The 18975-nt window shown below is 41.6% G+C and overlaps 1 long non-coding RNA gene across 1 annotated transcript in view; it reads right to left on the bottom strand.

Annotated features, from left to right (window-relative positions):
- Nucleotides 1-18695, bottom strand: part of LOC140725970 (uncharacterized) — a 110279-nt gene extending 91584 nt beyond the window's left edge. Inside the window, exon 1 of the long non-coding RNA XR_012098551.1 lies at nucleotides 18244-18695. This is a non-coding gene — a long non-coding RNA (uncharacterized lncRNA). The remainder of the gene's footprint in view (nucleotides 1-18243) is intronic.
- Nucleotides 18696-18975: the final 280 nt, after the last annotated feature.

Genomic DNA, 18975 nt, shown 5'->3' with positions numbered 1-18975 from the left:
CAGATAAATACCTAGGTTTTTTCTTAACCTAACAGATTGTGGTCTAGAAGTTCCTTCATGCATCCAAAAGAAAGATGCTATGCAGAAGAATATCCTCACCAGCGAATGTTATGGTCAAAAGGAAATTCCAGTCCTGATTTCATTTACCCTGTCAGCTTTTGAACTGGTGGAAAGCTCTCTTAAAAGGTGTCAACAGTTATGGAGTAGTCCAGATATTATTAAATCTTTTTTCGTTGAAACTATGCTATGGAAAGGGAATGCACTCAGACTAACATATCTTGTTATCACTGTGGTCTATGATTGTCCATGTTCTCCTGCGTGCCTGGGCTCTTATACCCAATCAATTCAAAGTCACCGTCACCTCTCAGTGCTCTAGCTTCAGGCTGCTGCTGGTCTCGGCCTCAACCTGCAATTTGCTGCCTACTTTGCAATAAGAAGGTCACCAAACTCCATGATCATGGAGGGAAGACTCATATTGCACAGGAGGAGTCCATTTGGCCCATCAGATCCATGCTAGCTCTCAGGGAGCATTCCTGTTCTTCATTTCTCTAAATGCATGCAGTTTAATCTTTCTCACACAAATTCATCAACTTCCCTTTGATTCATTCAGCCATTTAAGAGGCAATTTACAGAAGCTAATAAAACCACCATCCTTGGACTCTGGAGGCAACTCAAGCATCCAGAGGGAACCCACTCAATCATGAGAGTGTGCAAACTCCACATGCACTTTACCCAGGGTCAGGAACGACCTTGGGACATGTGACAGAGTCCTTGGCCATGGCATCCAGCTGCCCCCTTCTCAGCTGTTCACAGGAGCAGGCAGTCAGTCTGTGTTGGTCTCAGCTGGGGAACCCACAACTGGAGAAAAAAACTGAATGCAGAATGCTGTTTCCTGGGAAGGTTCAGTTCAGGTAGGCAAATAAAGTGCAAGGGCCAAGACAAGGTAGATTGAGAGATTAAAAGTTCACCTTTTACTATATGACAGGTCTGTTGAAGAGCCTGATATCAGTAGGATAGAAGCTGTCCTTGAGACTGGGGGTATGTGCATTGTTCTGTGGTCTGTCCAGCAGCTATAAGAAATTGTGATGGATCCACTGGTGTGTACAGCACCCAGACTGACAGTGGGCAGTGTCGCGCTGGGAAACCCAGCAACCTCACAATTTATAACATCACTGAGGAAGACCACTCCGTCCATCAGGTCAAGTGCTGAGAAGCTATAATTAACTCTTAAAACTTTGATAAAAGGCTTCCTAGGTTGAAATGGACAGGCTTTCTATGGTGAGTTTGGTTTACAGGCAATTCAGTTCTTTGAAGCTGGGAAGCATTCATCAAGATATTATTTCTAGAAAATTAAAAGGCATGTACATCTTGATCAGTTGTGTTTGTACCTCATTTTATTTGTCCCTTTGTACACATGTACCGGTGAACATGCTCAGCCCTATTGTTATTCCAGCAGCAAGTTACAGGACATTATTTTCTAGACATTTTACTGTGCTGAATAACCATATAACCATATAACAATTACAGCACAGAAACAGGCCATCTCGGTCCTTTTAGTCCGTGCCGAACACTTACTCTCACCTAGTCCCACTGACCCGCACTCAGCCCATAATCCTCCATTCCTTTTCTGTCCGTATACCTATCCAATTTTACTTTAAGTGACAATACCGAACCTGCCTCTACCATTTCTACTGGAAGCTCGTTCCACACAGCTACCACTCTCTGAGTAAAGAAATTCCCCCTCGTGTTACCCTTAAACTTTTGCCCCCTAACTCTCAACTCATGTCCTCTTGTTGGAATCTCCCCTACTCCAAGGGAAAAAGCCTATCCACGTCAACTCTATCTATCCCCCTCATAATTTTAAATACCTCTATCAAGTCCCCCCTCAACCTTCTACGCTCCAAAGAATAAAGACCTAACTTGTTCAATCTTTGCCTGTAACTTAGGTGCTGAAACCCAGATAACATTCTAGTAAATCTTCTCTGTACTCTCTCTATTTTGTTGACATCTTTCCTATAATTCAGTGACCAGAACTGTACACAATACTCCAAATTCGGCCTTACCAATGCCTTGTACAATTTAAAAAAAAAATTTTTTATTAGTTTTTCAAAACATTTTACAAATTAAAAACCCCAAATCCCAATGAGGAGCATTAATACAGTGCAAAATTAAGCATACAATAACAATATGCTACAAAGGAAGAGAATTTAACAAAAAAGCATCTAAATTAAAGACAAGTAAGCTTAGTGTCCTCCCCAAGCCCCACAACACAAGATAAAAAACAACAACTCCAGACCGACCACAACACAGTATAAAGAGTATAGGTCAGGACAGTCAAACTCCCAGACTATGAATACACTTAGCAACAGAGGATAATAATGCCTACTACCAGAAAACAAAAGGGAGCTGAAAGCAAGGGACCGAAAAGAAGAAAAAAAAGAAAAAAAAAACCCTAGTCAAGAGGAAGGTTATGAAAGTACTCGATAAAAGGTCCCCAGACCTTATGGAACTTTAGATCCGAATTAAGAACTGAATAATGAATTTTTTCGAGGTCCAAGCAGGCCATAATGTCGTTAAGCCATTGCGCATGAGTGGGCGGGGCAACATCTCTCCATCTAAGGAGGATCAAGCGTCTAGCCAGGAGAGAGGCAAAGGATAGTATTCGGCATTTGGTCGGACCCAGACATAAATCTGTCTCGCCCCAAAAACCGAACAGAGCAATTAAGGGGTTTGGTTCTAGGTGCTGATTCAGAATACCCAATAATGTAGTGAAGACATCTTTCCAGAATTTCTCCAAGCTAGGACAGAGCCAGTAAATATGGATGAGAGAGGCCACGCCCCTCTTGCAATTATCACAGAGCGGACTAATGCCAGGGTAGAATCGAGATAGTTTAGATTTAGACATATGGGCTCTGTGAACAATCTTAAACTGTAAAAGGCAATGGCGAGCACAAAGGGAGGTTGAGTTAACCGATTTGAGAACTGAGTCCCAGCTCTCCTCGGATAAGGAGATATTTAAATCCTGCTCCCAGGCCATTTTAATTTTATCCACAGGGGCCCATCGTAAGGCTGCTAGTTTATCTCGGATAATTGATATTAAACCTTTACCTAGTGGATTAATGGAAAGAAATGGGTCCATAGCATTTTTTGCAGGCATTTCAGGAAAGTTAGGAATTAAAGGAGCAATAAAGTGTCGGATTTGGAGATATCTGAAAAAGTGAGCGTTAGGCAGGTTGAACTTAACAGAGAGCTGCTGAAAAGAAGAGAAGCGATTATCAATGAAAAGATCTTCAAAATGTCTAATGCCCTTCCTATACCAAACATGGAATGCTGAATCGTACGTAGTAGGTAAAAAAAGGTGATTATGTGCGACAGGGCTAGAAACGGAAAACCCCTGGAAACCATAGCATTTCCTGAACTGAGCCCATATACGCAAAGTGTGACTAACAAGAGGATTAGCTATTGATCTGGGCAGACTGCTAGGGAGTGCAGAGCCAAGAAGTGCAGATATAGATAATTCTTTAGTGGAGCTCAACTCCATTGCCACCCAGTTAGGGCACTCGGGTTGGCCGTGGAAGAAAGACCAAAAGGCAGCACAACGTATATTAGCTGCCCAGTAATATAAGCGAAAGTTAGGTAAAGCCATGCCACCCTCTTTTTTAGATTTTTGGAAGTGGATTTTATTAATTCTAGAGCGCTTATTCTGCCACAGATATGACAAAATAATAGAGTCTAAGGAATCAAAAAAAGATTTAGGAATAAAAATTGGGATAGATTGAAATAAGTATAAAAATTTGGGGAGAACATACATTTTAACAACATTAATACGACCTACCAAAGACATAGATAGAGGTGACCATTGTACCAGACTCTGTTTTATGGCATATGAAAGATTGACAAAGTTTTCACGAAAGAGATCTTTAAACTTCCTTGTGACTGTAATTCCTTGTACAATTTTAACATTACATCCCAACTCCTATACTCAATGCTCTGATTTATAAAGGACAACATACCAAAAGCTTTCTTCACCACCCTATCCACATGAGATTCCACCTTCAGGGAACTATGCACCATTATTCCTAGATCACTCTGTTCTACTGCATTCTTCAATGCCCTACTATTTACCATGTATGCCCTATTTGGATTATTCCTACCAAAATGTAGCACCTCACATTTATCATCATTAAACTCCATCTGCCATTGTTCAACCCACTCTTCTAACTGGCCTAAATCTCTCTGCAAACTTTGAAAACCTACTTAATTATTCACAACACCTCCTACCTTAGTATCATCTGCATACTTACTAATCCAATTTACCACCAATAATGTGAGGTTATTTGTATTTGTGAAACCTGCCTTCAAAATGTGAATATTTCTTTAACCTCCTAGTGAACACAGAACTCAAGATTCAAAATTCAGAATTTTTTCTTTCAGATATATAAAGAGTAACAGAGAGGGGAGAGTGGATATTGTCTGCTGGAAAATGTCGCTGGAGAGGTAGCAATGGGAGACAAAGAAATGGCGGACAAACTTCAGGAGTATTTTGTGTCAGTTTTTGCTGAGTGCAGATGCTATTAAAAAGAAGAAGGTGCTTGGGAAGCTGAAAGGTCTGAAGGTAGATAAGTCACCTGGACCAGATGGACTACAACCCAGGGTTCTGAAAGAGGTAGCTGAAGAGATTGTGGAGGCAGTAGTAATGCTCTTTCAAGAATCACTAGATACTGGAATGGTTCTGAGGACTGGAAAATTGCAAATGTCACTCCACTCTTCAAGAAGGGAGGGAGGCTGAAAGGAAATTATAGGCCATTTAACCTGACCACAGTGGTTGAAAAGATGTTGGAGTCCTCTATTAAGGATGAAGTTTCAGGGCACTTGTAGGCTCATGATAAAGTAGGCCAAGTCAGCATGGTTTCTTTAAGGGGAATTCTTGCCTGAAAAATCTGTTGAATTCTTTGGGGAAATAACAGACAGGAAAGACAAAGGAGAGCCAGGTGATGTTGCTTACTTAGATTTTCAGGCCCTTGACAAGGTGCTGCAGATGAGACTGCTTAACAAGATAAGAGCCCATGGTATTCCAGGAAAGATACCAGCATGGATAGAAGATTGGCCGACTGGCAGGAGGCAAAGAGAGAGAATAAAGGGGGCTTATTGTGGTTGGCTGCAGGTGACAAGTGGTATTACACAGGGGACTTCTTCATTTCGCGTTGTATGTTAACAATTTGGATGATGGAATTGATGGTTCTGTGGCCAAGTTTGCAGATGATGCAAAGATAGTTGGAAGGGCAGGTAGTGTTGAGGAAGCAGGGAATCTGCTGAAGCACTTGGACAGATTGGGAGAAAGGGCAAAGAAATGGCAGATGGAATATAGTGTAGAAAAGTGTATGGTCATGCTCTTTGGTAGAAGAAATAAAGATGTAGACTATTTTCTAAACAGGTGCAAATGTCAGAGGTGGAAAGGGACTTGAGAGTCCTTGTGCAGGATTCCCTAAAGGTTAATGTGCAAGTTGAGTTGATGATAAGGAAGGCAAATACAATGTTAGCATTCATTTTGGCAGGACTAGAATATAAGAGCAAGGATGCGATGAGGCTTTATAATTCAGACCACCCTTGGAGTAATGTGAACAGTTTTGGTTCCCTTATCTAAAAAAGGATATGTTGGCATTGGTGAGGTTCAAGAGAATGATTCTGGGAATGAAAGGGTTAACATATGAGGAACATTTGATGGATCTAGAGTTTAGAAGAATTTAATTGAAACCTATGGAATATTGAAAGGCCTAGACAGAGTGAATGTGGTGAGAATGTTTCCCATTGTGGTTGAATCTAGGACCAGAGTTCACAGCCTCAGAGTAGAGGGACGTCCATTTCGAACAGAGATTAGAAGGAACTTCTTTAGCTAGAGGTTGGTGAATCTATGGAATTCATTTGCATCAGCTGTGGAGGCCAAGTTATGGAAAACATATAAAGCAGAGGTTGTAGGCTCTTGGTTAGTCAGGATGTCAAAGATTACAGGGAGAAGGCAGGAGAATGGGGTTGAGAGGGATAATAAATCAGCCATGATGGAATGGAGGAGCAGACTCCATAGGCCGAGAGGCTTAATTCTGGCCCTGTGTCTTATGGAAGTCTGAATCACATCCGTAAACACAACAGACCTGTAGACGCACTGAGGTTGGTCCAGGCTGTATAACGCATAATATCATGTCGTTGTGTGACGCAGTATTTACAAATAAAAATGTCATAGCAAATATCTAAAGTAAGGTTCCCAACTTGGGTCTTCAGTTAATGGTAGGGGCCCAGAGCGTGTAAAGGTTGGGAACCCCGATATAAAGGGTTGGTCTGGTGCTGATCATCATCATTATCATTATGTGCTGTGTCGTATGACGAGGGCGACCATAGTCTACATGACCATGTTTATTCTCGGCAAATATTTCTACAGAACTGCTGGTAGACTGACAAGTTACACCTCTGTTCACAAAATTGTGAAAACCCAATAAGTATGGATCAATGAGTTTAACCTCAAGAAACAATAGCCAGAGAATGAATTAACAATTGTTTGGACAATTGAGTAGAGAAAATCAGATATATGGTAAATGGGCTGTAAAGGTGTTTGATAAAATACTAGTTAATATGCTGGTCATCAAGTCTGAAGTCCTTGGAATAAAAGAGGTTGCGAAAGAATGGAATAAAAATTTCAACAATTTGTAGTCCTGTCTAAATAGGTGGTACTTCCTAATACAGTCCCCAAACCAACTTCTTGGGCCAAACAGCCTCCATCCATATGGAGACCAAACTATTAACAATGGAGTTTAAAATGCTGATAACTTGATTTTAAACAACTGAAAGAAAATAGTACCTATGTATTCAACAACAAGCTGTGTATAAAACTATACAAGTCCTTTTCATCGCAAACACGAGAAATCCACACAGGATCTCCCAGTGGCCACACATTTTAATTTCACATCCCATTCCCATTCTGATATGTCTATCCATGGCCTCCTCTACTGTCAAGATGAAGCCATACTCAGGTTGGAGGAACAACACCTTATATACCGGCTGGGTAGCCTCCAACCTGATGGCATGAACATTGATTTCTCTAACTTCCATTAATACCCCCTCCCCTTCTTACCCCATCCCTTATTCATTAATTTATTTATTATTTTTTCCCTTTTTTTCTCTCTCTGTCTCTTTCACAATCACTCCTTGCCTGCTCTCCATCTTCCTCTGGTGCTCCCCTCCCCCTTTCTTTCTCCCTTGGCCTCCCGTCCCATGATCCTCTCCCTTCTCCAGCTCTGTATCCCTTTTGCCAATCAACTTTCTAGCTCTTAGCTTCATCTCTCCCCCTCCTGTCTTCTCCTATCATTTCAGATTTCCCCCTCCCCTCCCATTTTCAAATCTCTTACTATCTCTTCTTTCCAGTTAGTCCTGACGAAGGGTCTTGGCCCGAAACGTCAACTGCACTTCTTCCTATAGATGCTGCCTGGCCTGCTGCGTTCCACCAGCATTTTGTGTGTGTTGCTCCAAGTACTTTTCATGTTCAAGGTTGAGACCTATGTTACAGAAATGACTGTTATGTATTCAGCATTATTTTAAGGATTTAATAAAAGTATTACATTTCTTATGTGAAACTTGTCAAACAGCTTGCATCTACTTTCTAGATTCAAAGGACTTCCTAGAGTTAAGCCAGATTTGAGCTGCTTTTAGTTTGAATGTGCAATTTCAGAATAATAAGAATAAGGAGCAGAATTGGGCCATTGGCCCATCAACAAACAAGAGAAAGTTGCAGATGCTAGAAATCCAAGGAACACACATAAAATGCCGGAGGAACAGGCAGAATCCACGGGAAAGAGTAAGCAGCGATGTTTCAGGCCAAGACCCTTCATCAGGACTGGGGAGAAAAGATGAGCGCTCACAGTAAGAAGGTGGGGGGGGGGGGGGGGAAGGGAGGAAGACATACAAGGTAGTAGGTGATAGGTGAAACCGGGAGAGAGGGAGGGGTGAAGTAAAGAGCTGGAATGTCGATTGGTGGAAGGGCTGGAGAAGGGAAATCTGATAGGAGAGGACAGAAGACCATGCAAGAAAGGGAAGGGTGAGGAGCACCAGAGGGAGGTGATTGGCAGGTAAGGAGATAAGGTGAGAGAGGGAAATGGGAATGGGGAATGGGGATTGGTGGAAGAGAGAGAGGGCCATTACAGCAAGTTCAAGAAATCAATGTTCATGCCATCAGGTTGAAGGCTAAGAGGACGGTGTTGCTCCTCCAACCTGAGTGTGGCCTCATCGCGGCAGTAGAGGTCATGGACTGACATATTGAAATGGGAATGGGAAAGAGGATTAAAATGGGTGGCCACTGTGAGATACCATTTCTTCTGGCAGATGGAGCGTAGATGTTTGGCGAAGTGGTCTCCCAATCTATGCTGGGTCTCACCGAGACACAGGAGGCCACACCAGGAGAACCGAACACAGTAAATGACCCCAACAGACTCACAGGTGAAGTGTCACCTCACCTAGAAGGAGAGTTTGGGGCCTTGAATGGTAGTGAGGGAGGAGGTGTAGGGGCAGGTGTAGCACTTGTTCCACTTGCAAGAGTAAGTGCCAGGAGGGAGATTAGTGGTGAGGGACGAATGAACAAGGGAATTGCGTAGGGAGTGATCCCTGTGGAAAGTAGAAAGTTGGGGGGAGAGAGAAAGATGTGCTTGGTGGTGGAATCCCATTGGAGATGGCAGAAGTTACAGAGAATTGTGTGCTGCATGCGGAGGCTGGTGGGGTTCTAGGTGAGGACAAGAGAGACCTTATCCCTGGTGGTGGGGTGACGGGAAGATGGAGTGAGGGCAGACAAGCACAAAATGGAAGAAGTGCGGGTGAGGGCAGTGTCAATGGTTGAGGAAGGGACACTCATTTCTTTGAAGAAGGAGGACATCACCTTCGTTCTGGAATGAAAAGCTGCATCCTGAGAGCAGATGTGCCAGAGACGGAGGAATTGAGAGAAGGGGATGACATTTTTACAAGTAACAGGGTGGGAAGTATCAGTGGGTTTACAAAAGATATGAGTAGATAAGCTGTCTTCAGAGATGGAGACAGAGAGATCGAGAAAGTGGAGAGAGGTGTTGAAAATGGAGAAGGTAAATTTGAGAGTGGAGTGGAAGTAGGAGGTAAAGTTGATGAAGTCAACAAGCTCTGCTTGGGTGTGGGAAGCAGCACCAATGCAGTCATCAATGTAGTGTTGGAAAAGTGGGGGAGTGATACCAGTGTAGGCCTGGAACATAGACTGTTGCACAAAGCCTATAAACAGGCTGGCATAGCTGGGACCCATGTGAATACCCATGGCTACACCTTTTATTTAAAGGAAGTGGGAGCAGCCAAAGGAGAAATTATTAAGAGTGAGGACAAGCTCCACCAGGCGAAGGAGAGTGGTGGTGGAGGGGAACTGGTTGGATCTTGTGTACAGAAAGAAACGAAGAGCTTTGAGACCTTCCTGATGGGGGATGGAGGTGTATAGGGACTGGACATCCATAGTGAAAATAAGATGACTGGGGCCAGGGAACTTGAAATAATTGAAAAGATCTAGAGTGTGTGAAGTGCCACGGATGAAGGTAGGAAGGGACAAACCAGGGGGGATAAAACTGAGTCGAGGAATGCAGATGTAATTTCGGTGGGGCAGGAACAAGCAGAAACAATGGGTCTACCTGGACAGGCAGGCTTGTGGATTTTGGGTAGGAGGTAGAAACGGGGTGAGGGAACTATGATATCCCCAGAGTTAATAATGTCAGTGACGGTGTGGGAGACATTAGCCTGGTCTACCTTAGTGGGATCCTGTTCGAGGGGTGAGTAAGACGAGGTATCTGACAGTTGTTGCTTGGTCTCAGCAAGGTAGAGGTTAGTTCACCTTGTCTGCAGGTTTGATGGTGAGTTTAGGGTTAGTGGCGAGCAGTGCATTTGGAAGGAGTGAGGTTGGAATCGGAGAATGGCACAAACAACACAGACATCTATTACATGTCAGGTGATCCAATTTTAACAGGAGAGTTGGAACAAACCAGCTTGCAAATGAATAATTTGTTCTTTATTTTTCCTGGTTCCATGCTTTTTTTAAATTGATCTTTGCATTTCATATATTATTTCACAAATGCAAATAACCATGCTGAAGTTTATGACCTTGCTTGCTAATTTGTCCTTCTCACAAAAGGAAGGTTTATGTTAACCATCTGATAATGCCAAGCCTCTCATTTCTAGTTGATGGAATGTCAAGTTTCATCATTAGATGTTCAGATAGTTCTCGGGCAAGTTGAGTAACTAAATAGAGATAAGGCCTGTTTCACCCATTAACTCGCCTAACGGTTCACAATCATTGAGAATCCCCAGTTTCAATGTGCCAGTTAATACAACTTGCTGACATTGCCAGATTCAATGCCTTCTGCATGATAAATCAGTACAACTAATAATATTGATGTAATTTGAAGTAATTTTGATTATAAATAATTCTTATAAAATAACATCTGCTCTTGATAATAAGCTAGTAAGGTCAGGGTATGGTTGAATGAATTGGTCTAATATCAGGCCTCCAGCATTTGCACATGAATGTCTTGTAAATTCAATAATCATTGGACCTATTATGAGCTTTATAAAGTTCAGATGTGTCATAATTTCATTTGCATTACATTTTGCTTCCATTTAGCTACTCTACTTTTGCTTCAGTGTTATATATGGATATCAGTAATTATGATGATATGGTATATTAATCACATAAAATTTTCATTTGATTGAATATATGGCCTTCATTTAAATTATGACATTATTTGAATAATAATTATAGACTAGAAATCCCATAGGGACTATATAGAATGATTTACAATTTTAAAATACCTTGGGTTCCTTTCAGGGCATTCTAAAGAGAAGCCATCACTCCATAATGTAGGAACTACCAGATTTCACACAGAACACTTCTGCAGCACCAAGGAGAATTTAATCTCTTTTAATAACTGAGTGAGGAAAACTATTGGCTAGGGGATACTGAGTAAACTCCCAAGGATCGTTTTCATCCACTTGGGGACATGTCTCATCTGGAAGACATTACCCCTGGCAGTGCAAATTCTGATGTTTCACGAATTGCTTTTTAAAAACGTTGCTTTTGTTTAAATGTCATGTTTAGGAAAAGCAACTTACCCATTTGTAAAGATGTATGTCCTTTGAATTGCTTGCTCCTGGCTAAGCCACAGTCTGCTAATCTTTAAGAGAATGAAATCCCTCATTGAACATAGTATTCCTACAGGCTATTGAGTAATACATGGAAGAAAGGCAAAAAGTCCTAATTTTGTCTGAACTCAGGAGATTCTTCAGTTGTTGGAAATCCCAAACAACACACACAAAATGCCAAGGTCCTAATGAAGGGCTTGGCCTGAAACACTAACTCCATTCTTTTCCCTGGATGCAGCCTGACGTGCTGAGCTCCTCCAGCATTTTGTGTGTTACTACTATTGTCTAAATTGTCATTGTACAATTGTCACCTATTTTCACACATTTTACAGCTTGCTTTGAAGACTGGGAGCATAAAAAGGTTGCAAAATATTACTCAATTGACATTTTATTAAAGCCAATTGAAGTTTGTGATTCATTATTTTGTGATTTTAAAAAGCTACAGATTTACAAGCAGACGGGACAGACTGAAGGACAGCCAGAACATAGAAATGATCTGGAAGCTATGATGATAATCCTCTCACTCTCTCTGCAGGATCTACAACAGCAACTGTTGTGTGGCAAAGAACCTGCTGATTTGTTGCACATTCTGTCAAAATGAATCTTGCTCCACATAACTGAACAATGTCTTTTCCAAAGACGAGGGAGTGCTGTCATCGCTCAACCACTAACTCACTCATCATTTATCATACAAGTTGGTAGCAACAATGGCTTAATTATTAAACTCTATTGATTTACTGTCACTGAAGAATTGTGTGTTAATCTTTGTCCTCTAAACCAGCATGTTCAACAGGAAAAATAACTGAAAGACTACAGTAAGTAGTGGAAGAAAAGGCACCGGAACTGAAAACTGGAGCAGATGTTGATATTCCAAGACAGAAATGCACCCAAATGGTCAATCTGAATGAAGACAAAGAAAGATTTTCAAAGACCCCTGCATTAAAACTGGAGAAGTGGGATGGGTTAGGTTGGAAAGTACAAGGGCCTAGCTTTGATAGATTGAAAACCCTATCACAGACATTCCCTCTATTCATCTCCCTCCCTCCAACATAAAGTTTTTATTTGAGTTTTCAATTCTGATGAAGAGTCCTTGACTTGAAACATTGATTCATGTTTCTCTCCCGACTGATGCTGCTTGATGTCCTGAGTGTCTCCAGAATTCTCTCTAATAAATGAAGCAGTGTTTCCCTGTGCTAAGGAAAATGCATTATTTTAAGTTCAATGCCATCATTATTTCCAGAAATTGTTTCTAGTGGCCAGCACGGTAATGGAATTTGGATGACAAAACAACTAGGGAGGAAGATAAACCATTACAATTTCTTTTTCAGTGCAGTCTGATGGGATCCAAAACCTATGGGGATAAAGGAATAAGTTTATATCTTTAAACACTGAGCTTTTCCTGAGGTTAGTGAATGTAGGGAAATCTAGTGGGAATGCTTCCTCATCCCTAAAAATTACAGAATGATGTTTCTGTTCAATTAAGTTAATGGAAAGGAAATGGATAATCTTCTATAATGTATGTAAATGTATATCTACTTCTATAGTAGGGGTTCTCAACCATTTTATGTCATGGACCCTCACTATTAACCAAGGGGTCCGTGGACCCAGGCTGGGAATCCCTGCTCTAAGGGAACATTAAAAATCTTTTTTTGCAAACTAAGTTTCCAAGCAACAGCTTAAATTCTGCCACCTGAACATTATTGTCCCAACTACCTGCAGCACATCCCAGCCTTTGAATCTCAAGAACAACGCAGGCTCTTAATTTGAGTTCACTACACTACACTTGATATAGCTACAGATAAAAATATATGAAGACTTAAACACAGGAAAGTCTGCGGATGCTGGAAATCCACAGCAACACACACAAAATGCTGGAGGAACTCAGCAGGCCAGGCAGCATCTGCGGAAGTGAATAGATAGTGGATGGTTCGGATGTGACCCTTCTTCAGGACTGAAAAGGAAGGGGGAATATTGAATGGCAGGGCACACTTATGGTCAAAGATGCCAGAATAAAAAGGTGTGAGGCCTGGCCTGCGTGCTCCTCCTGCCTGAAGAGGGTTAGGAGCTCCTCCCCCAAGAGGGGAGAGAATGTAGATGTGGGGGAGTGGGAATTCTGGCGGAGGTCGGCCTGGAACCTGAACTCTCAGATATATTCTCGAGCCCTGTGGTGGGTGGAGTGATTGCACGGGATGGTGGTGCCTCTGCTCAGGCATCTGAGATTACCCTGGATCCCCCCACCAGTACTTAATAGTTAGTGCCTCCTTAGAGCTGGGTATACTGGGTAAGGTTGATGAAGCAGTAACTAGCCCCTCTTATTCTCAGGATTCCTAGAACTGGAGATGTCAGGGCCTGGACCCTTAGGTGAACGATGTACTCACCATGCTGATCCCACCAACCTTCGGTTTCCAAGAAATTCCTGGGGGCGATCCCTCAGTCCTTGTTCTTGAGGGGTAGGGCTAAGGCAAGTGTGGAGTTGGCAGGTGGGAACAAGGTACTTGCTGAGTAGCATGGGTTAGAAGCACTCTCATCTGCTAGCACACACGAGGAGGAAGATGGGGGCTCCGTGTGTAGTGAGGGGGTGGAAGGACACCCATCTGATTGTGTGACACCCCACCTGAGAAATCCCCATTGTTTCCCGTCAAGGCGATTAAAAAGTTTATTCTCACCTCTGAGATTTTTACTGCTGCACTTTGTCAACGTGTATACCCTAGGTGTGGTCTGTTGCAGGGATGCCTATTCCTAAACAATGGAGACTACAATGGGATGAGGGAGGATTTAGCTAGGCATCTGGGTAGGGAGCAGCCTCACTCCTTTGAGGGGTGGCGGATCACAAGGTGGGATTGGCACCGCTCGAGCCTGGAGAGGAAAGAGCATTCTTGCTCTTTTTGGGGAGAGTAGGGATGAGGACAGCTCCGCTCTCACTGGGAAGGTTGCTGGTGCAGAGGCCTAGTGTCCTCCTGATATGAAACCCACCATACATAGTCTCAATGTGAATGGCAGCAGGTGTCCTCTCTGCAGATTTAACAATTTCTCGGTCCTCAAGAACGGGAGATACGCGGTGAGTTTCCTGCAGGAAACACATACCATCCCAGGAGATGAGTCCACTTGGCTCCTGGAATGGCAGGGAGGGGTCTACATGAGCCACCTCAGCACCAACTCTAGTGGAGTGGAGATCCTGTTGGCCCCAACCTTCAAGCCGGAAATCGTAAAAGTCCAGGATATTGTGCGCCTGGATGGTGTACTGCTGCACTTTGTCAAAGTATATACCCCTAGACGCAGGGTGTAGCAGACATGCATATTCCTAAACAATGGGGACTACAATGGGATGAGGGACGATCTGGCTAGTGTAGACAGGGACCACATACGATATGGAGGGATGGTTGAGGAACAGTGGAAGACTTTCAAAGAAAATTTTCATGGTGCTCAACAAAAGTATATTCCAGTTAAAAGCAAGGTCGGTAAGGGTGGGGAGAGCCAGCCTTGGAAGCCTTGGATAACTAAGGAAATAAAAGAAGGCATCAAACTAAAAGCTCGTGCATACAAAGTCACCAAGAGTAGTGGGAAACGAAGATTGGGAAGACTCTAAAAAACAACAAAAAAACCACAAAGCAAGCAATAAAGAAAGGGAAGATTGATTATGCAAATAGGCAGCAAACAAAGTAATAGGTAGGTGAGAAGAAGTAAGAGGTCAGAGAATATATGAAGGCTATATTGTTCATAGACACACTGCCATTTTGGAAGAGGGTGACACAACTTGTGATACTTCATGTTACTAATACTGAGACATACAGTTATTCATCTCCACCTGGTGGGGTCACCCATAGCAGCAAGGTCAAGGGGGAGGTTCAGAGAAAGAGTGATCCAAGGAAGACCTTAACAGTGGAGCTGGCAGAAGATGTCGACACATCACAACAGCAGTGACCCTGACCCCGATCTGTCAAGGACAGTGTGGTGGCAGTCCACGCATCAGCCTCTCCACGTTAAACTAAGTCATACACAGGTGTTGTCTATAAGGAAATCCATCCTAACATCCCAGACTGTGTGGATTCTGGACCATCTGCAGACCCATAAATAGACAATCCCTTACGAGAACATTATATTCCACCCAAGTGATCGCACTACTACTAACTCATGAGCTACATCAAGATTAGTGAACAATTGAATGGATAAAGCTGCTTTTGAGGCAAGCGGGGTGGGGGGGGGGGGTGAAATGAGGAGGAGTTTCTTTACTCAGAGAAGAATGAACCTTCTGAATTCCCTGTCCCAGAAGACTATAGATAGGAGACCACTCCATTCAAAACAAAGATTGGTTTAAAGGAATCATGGTGTTTAAAATAAGGTCAATCCTCGCTGACTGGTGGAGCAGGCTTGAGTGATTCGATGGCCTTTTCCTACTCAACTACTAATGAGCTTAATTGCCAAAATGCGGCTTGTATGGTTGAAATTCTGTCACCATATCTGAGTAGCTTAACCTTTACATCACTTATTGTAGGATCACAAGGTGATTATCAATGAAGAGGAAAATTCAGTCTGGCATGATTTAGCTACTGAAAGTTAACACTGTGGCATCCTGGTCAGCGATTTCATGTTACCTTTCTCTACTATTTTGGAATCCATTCTAAATATTAGTATCAGTCCTAAAGATATTCTTTTGTGAACAATATCATGCCCTTTATGTTTCTCACTATCCAGGCCTAATTTTAAATGTAACATATCAGTTTCTGTATATTTGTTGCCTGGTTTCAAGGCTAAAAGGATACAAGTCTTTGCTCAGGTTTCAGTCCACTAATATTGGGTCTAGCCTCTTGTTCTATTTCATATCATGTGAGCTACCTGTTTTACTTACCTTTGAATATGATTTTAATATTAATCCACTCAAATGTTTTCAGCATTTTCTATTTTATTTTGGTTTTGTTTCACTTCGTTTGAAATTCCTGTTCTACATATTTTTGAATACGATTTAACACCAATCCACATGATTTTCTTCAATATTTTATGTTTTTATTTCAAATTCACATTCTCTTCAGTTTTCTTTTGCTTTTCCAAACATTCAGTAAGTGGCTTCACAAATCCTTAGCTCTCCAGGAACCCAGACAGAATAGGATTTAATTGTTGAATTGTAATGCCATGACCCTCATGTCCATTCTCCATTAGAAGGGAGCAGGGGAATCCATTAATTTCATCTATTTTAAATAGGTAGATAAATATTCATAAAGGTAGAATGTACATTTAAGTGGCATTATCTTCACATCAGATGTTCTGCCCACTGGACTATTAGAAGTGCAAAACAGGATTGTAGTAAATTAAGTTCCCTTGACTTTGTGGGCTGTTTCCCAAAAGTGAAAATGACCTGAGGGTCATAATTTCAACTGCCTACTATAAACATAATAACTAATGTGATCTCATTAAGACACATTTCCAGTGGGTGGAGCACGTGACTTGAAGATAATGCCTTTACAAATATTTATCAATTTATTTTTAAAAAATTAATGGAATTTCCTTGCACCCTTCCAAAGGAAGGCTTTATGACATTTACAGTTTGACACTTAAAATATTTCTGTAAGTTAATTTTTCAACAAGGTTATCCTCTGAAAAGTATGTAATGCCACTCATAAATGAAAAAGAACTTGATAAGCCCAACTAATCTTAAACAAGCAAATTGAAATTATTAGTGACATTACAGCTAATTTCATTGTATTCCAACAGATTAACTATGTAAAGAATCAGCTAAAATCACAATAGTTGATTGCCGAAGGGTTTCGGCCCGAAACGTCGACTCTACTCTTTTCCTAGATGTTGCCTGGCCTGATGAGTTCCTCCGGCACTGTGTGTGTTGCTGGGATTTCCAGCATCTGCAGATTTTCTCTTATTTGTAGTTGATTGCATTCTATGTTAAACATACATTAAAAAATTATTTTTTTGCATTTGGGGTTGCCACATTTATTTCAGCTTGATTTATAGCAGACATGTTTCTTCTTGTCTATTCTGTCAGATCGAATGAATGAATTGACAGTCCTAGGTCATTAAGGCTGGTGAATAATAATACTTTACACATTGATGTAAAATTGCTTGTAAGGACAATTCAAGATAATAAGTCATTAAATTGATCAATTGTTACTCATTTTAATGCATCCTGCTTTAGCGCTTCTGTAAGTGCTGTTTTGACTTCACGTTTATATATACACTACGAGTGTGCTTGATTTAATCTTTTGCTTAGACTAGAACTATTTTCACAACGCAGAGGGCTGAATTCATGTTAGAAACTGAAATCTGAATATTCATCAATATAATAAAATCAAAATAATTATTTGCGATCCACACACTTTTATTATGCATGTGATGTGCCAGTAGAGTGAAGACAAGCATTCCACGGTGACTATATTAAACTTCTCAATGCAACTAATCAAAAAGAAATTTATCATCATTCTCTTAACAAAAATATGCTTCGGTGCTTTGTGTCACTTTCCTCGAGAATTCACAAATCCAAGCTCTTTCCTCCAGTTAACTGGTTTTAGCTCCTTTTTAGCTACTTCATTAACAACAGTCCTTTCAGTATCAGGTCAGGTCAGAAGTGAGTATTTGCTGAAGATTGTATGTTTAATCTCTTTTTCCACCTTCTTAGAAAATGAAGTAACTGGGTGATGAGTGCCCTTAATAATGGACGCTGCCTTTCTGAGGCGCCGCTCCTTGAAGATCTTTTGGATACTACAGAGACTAATACCCAAGATGGAGCTGAATAATTTTACAATTTTCTGTAGCTTCTTTCCATCCTGTGCAGTAGACTCCCCCCCACCGCCCCACCCCTCATACCAGACAGTGATGTAATCTATCAGAATGCTCTCCACAGTACATCTGTAGAAGTTTTTGAGTGCATTAGGTGACAAACCAAACCTCCTTAAACTCCTAATGAACATAGCCATTGTCTTGCCTTCTTTACAGCTGTGTCAATATGTTGGGACCAGGTTAGATCCTCAGAGATATTGACACCCAGGAACTTGAAATTGCTCACTCTTTCCACTTCTGATCCCTCTGTGAGGATTGGTTCGTGTTTCCTCGTCTTACCCTTCCTGAAGTCCACTATCAGCTCTTACGTCCTACTGACGTTGAGTGCCAGGTTGTTGCTGCGACACCACTCTACTGGGATCTTCATTAGCCAGGGCAGCAAAGGCTACAGAGAGAAGGGGTTGAGAAGGATAATAAATCAGCCATGATGGAATGGTGGAGCAGACTCGATGGACCATAACTCCAGTTCTCCATTCACCAACAGTTGAGGAACTGCAGTAATTCAAAGGGATGACAGCATCAACTTTGTAAGGGCAACCAACTACAGGTAACTGAACTAATAATGTGGCTCTACATAGTCAAATCTTGCTAATTATATAATTTAGCTGCCATCTTCACTAAAGAGTGAGATACAGTTTTGCGTACAGAGGGCCACACAAAGGAAAACGACAGACCTGAACACAGCAGAAATGAAAGGTAGAGTGAGGGGATTGGACTGAGGTGTGTAAAGAACAGGTAATTACTAAAAATATAGCGGGGGAAAAGCTGCAGCAACAGGAACCAACATTAAGCTATGATCAATAAATATTACATAATTAAAATGTTAAATAATTTTACAAAGTCAAAACTTTTTAGATGCTGGAAATCCAAAACAAAATCAGAAAATGGTAGAAACACTCAGCAGGTCAGACAGGAATTACTGTTTCAGATTTCCTTGAAATGTTAACTCTGTTTCTCCTGCCACCAATGCTGCCTGACCTGCTGAGCATTTTTTGCATTTTCTAATTTTTT

This window comes from Hemitrygon akajei, chromosome 4 (genome assembly GCF_048418815.1).
Source record: "Hemitrygon akajei chromosome 4, sHemAka1.3, whole genome shotgun sequence".
Lineage (NCBI taxonomy): Eukaryota > Metazoa > Chordata > Chondrichthyes > Myliobatiformes > Dasyatidae > Hemitrygon > Hemitrygon akajei.
The sequence above is the reverse complement of the archived record's forward strand: the minus strand, read 5'-3'. Positions and strand labels throughout refer to the sequence as shown.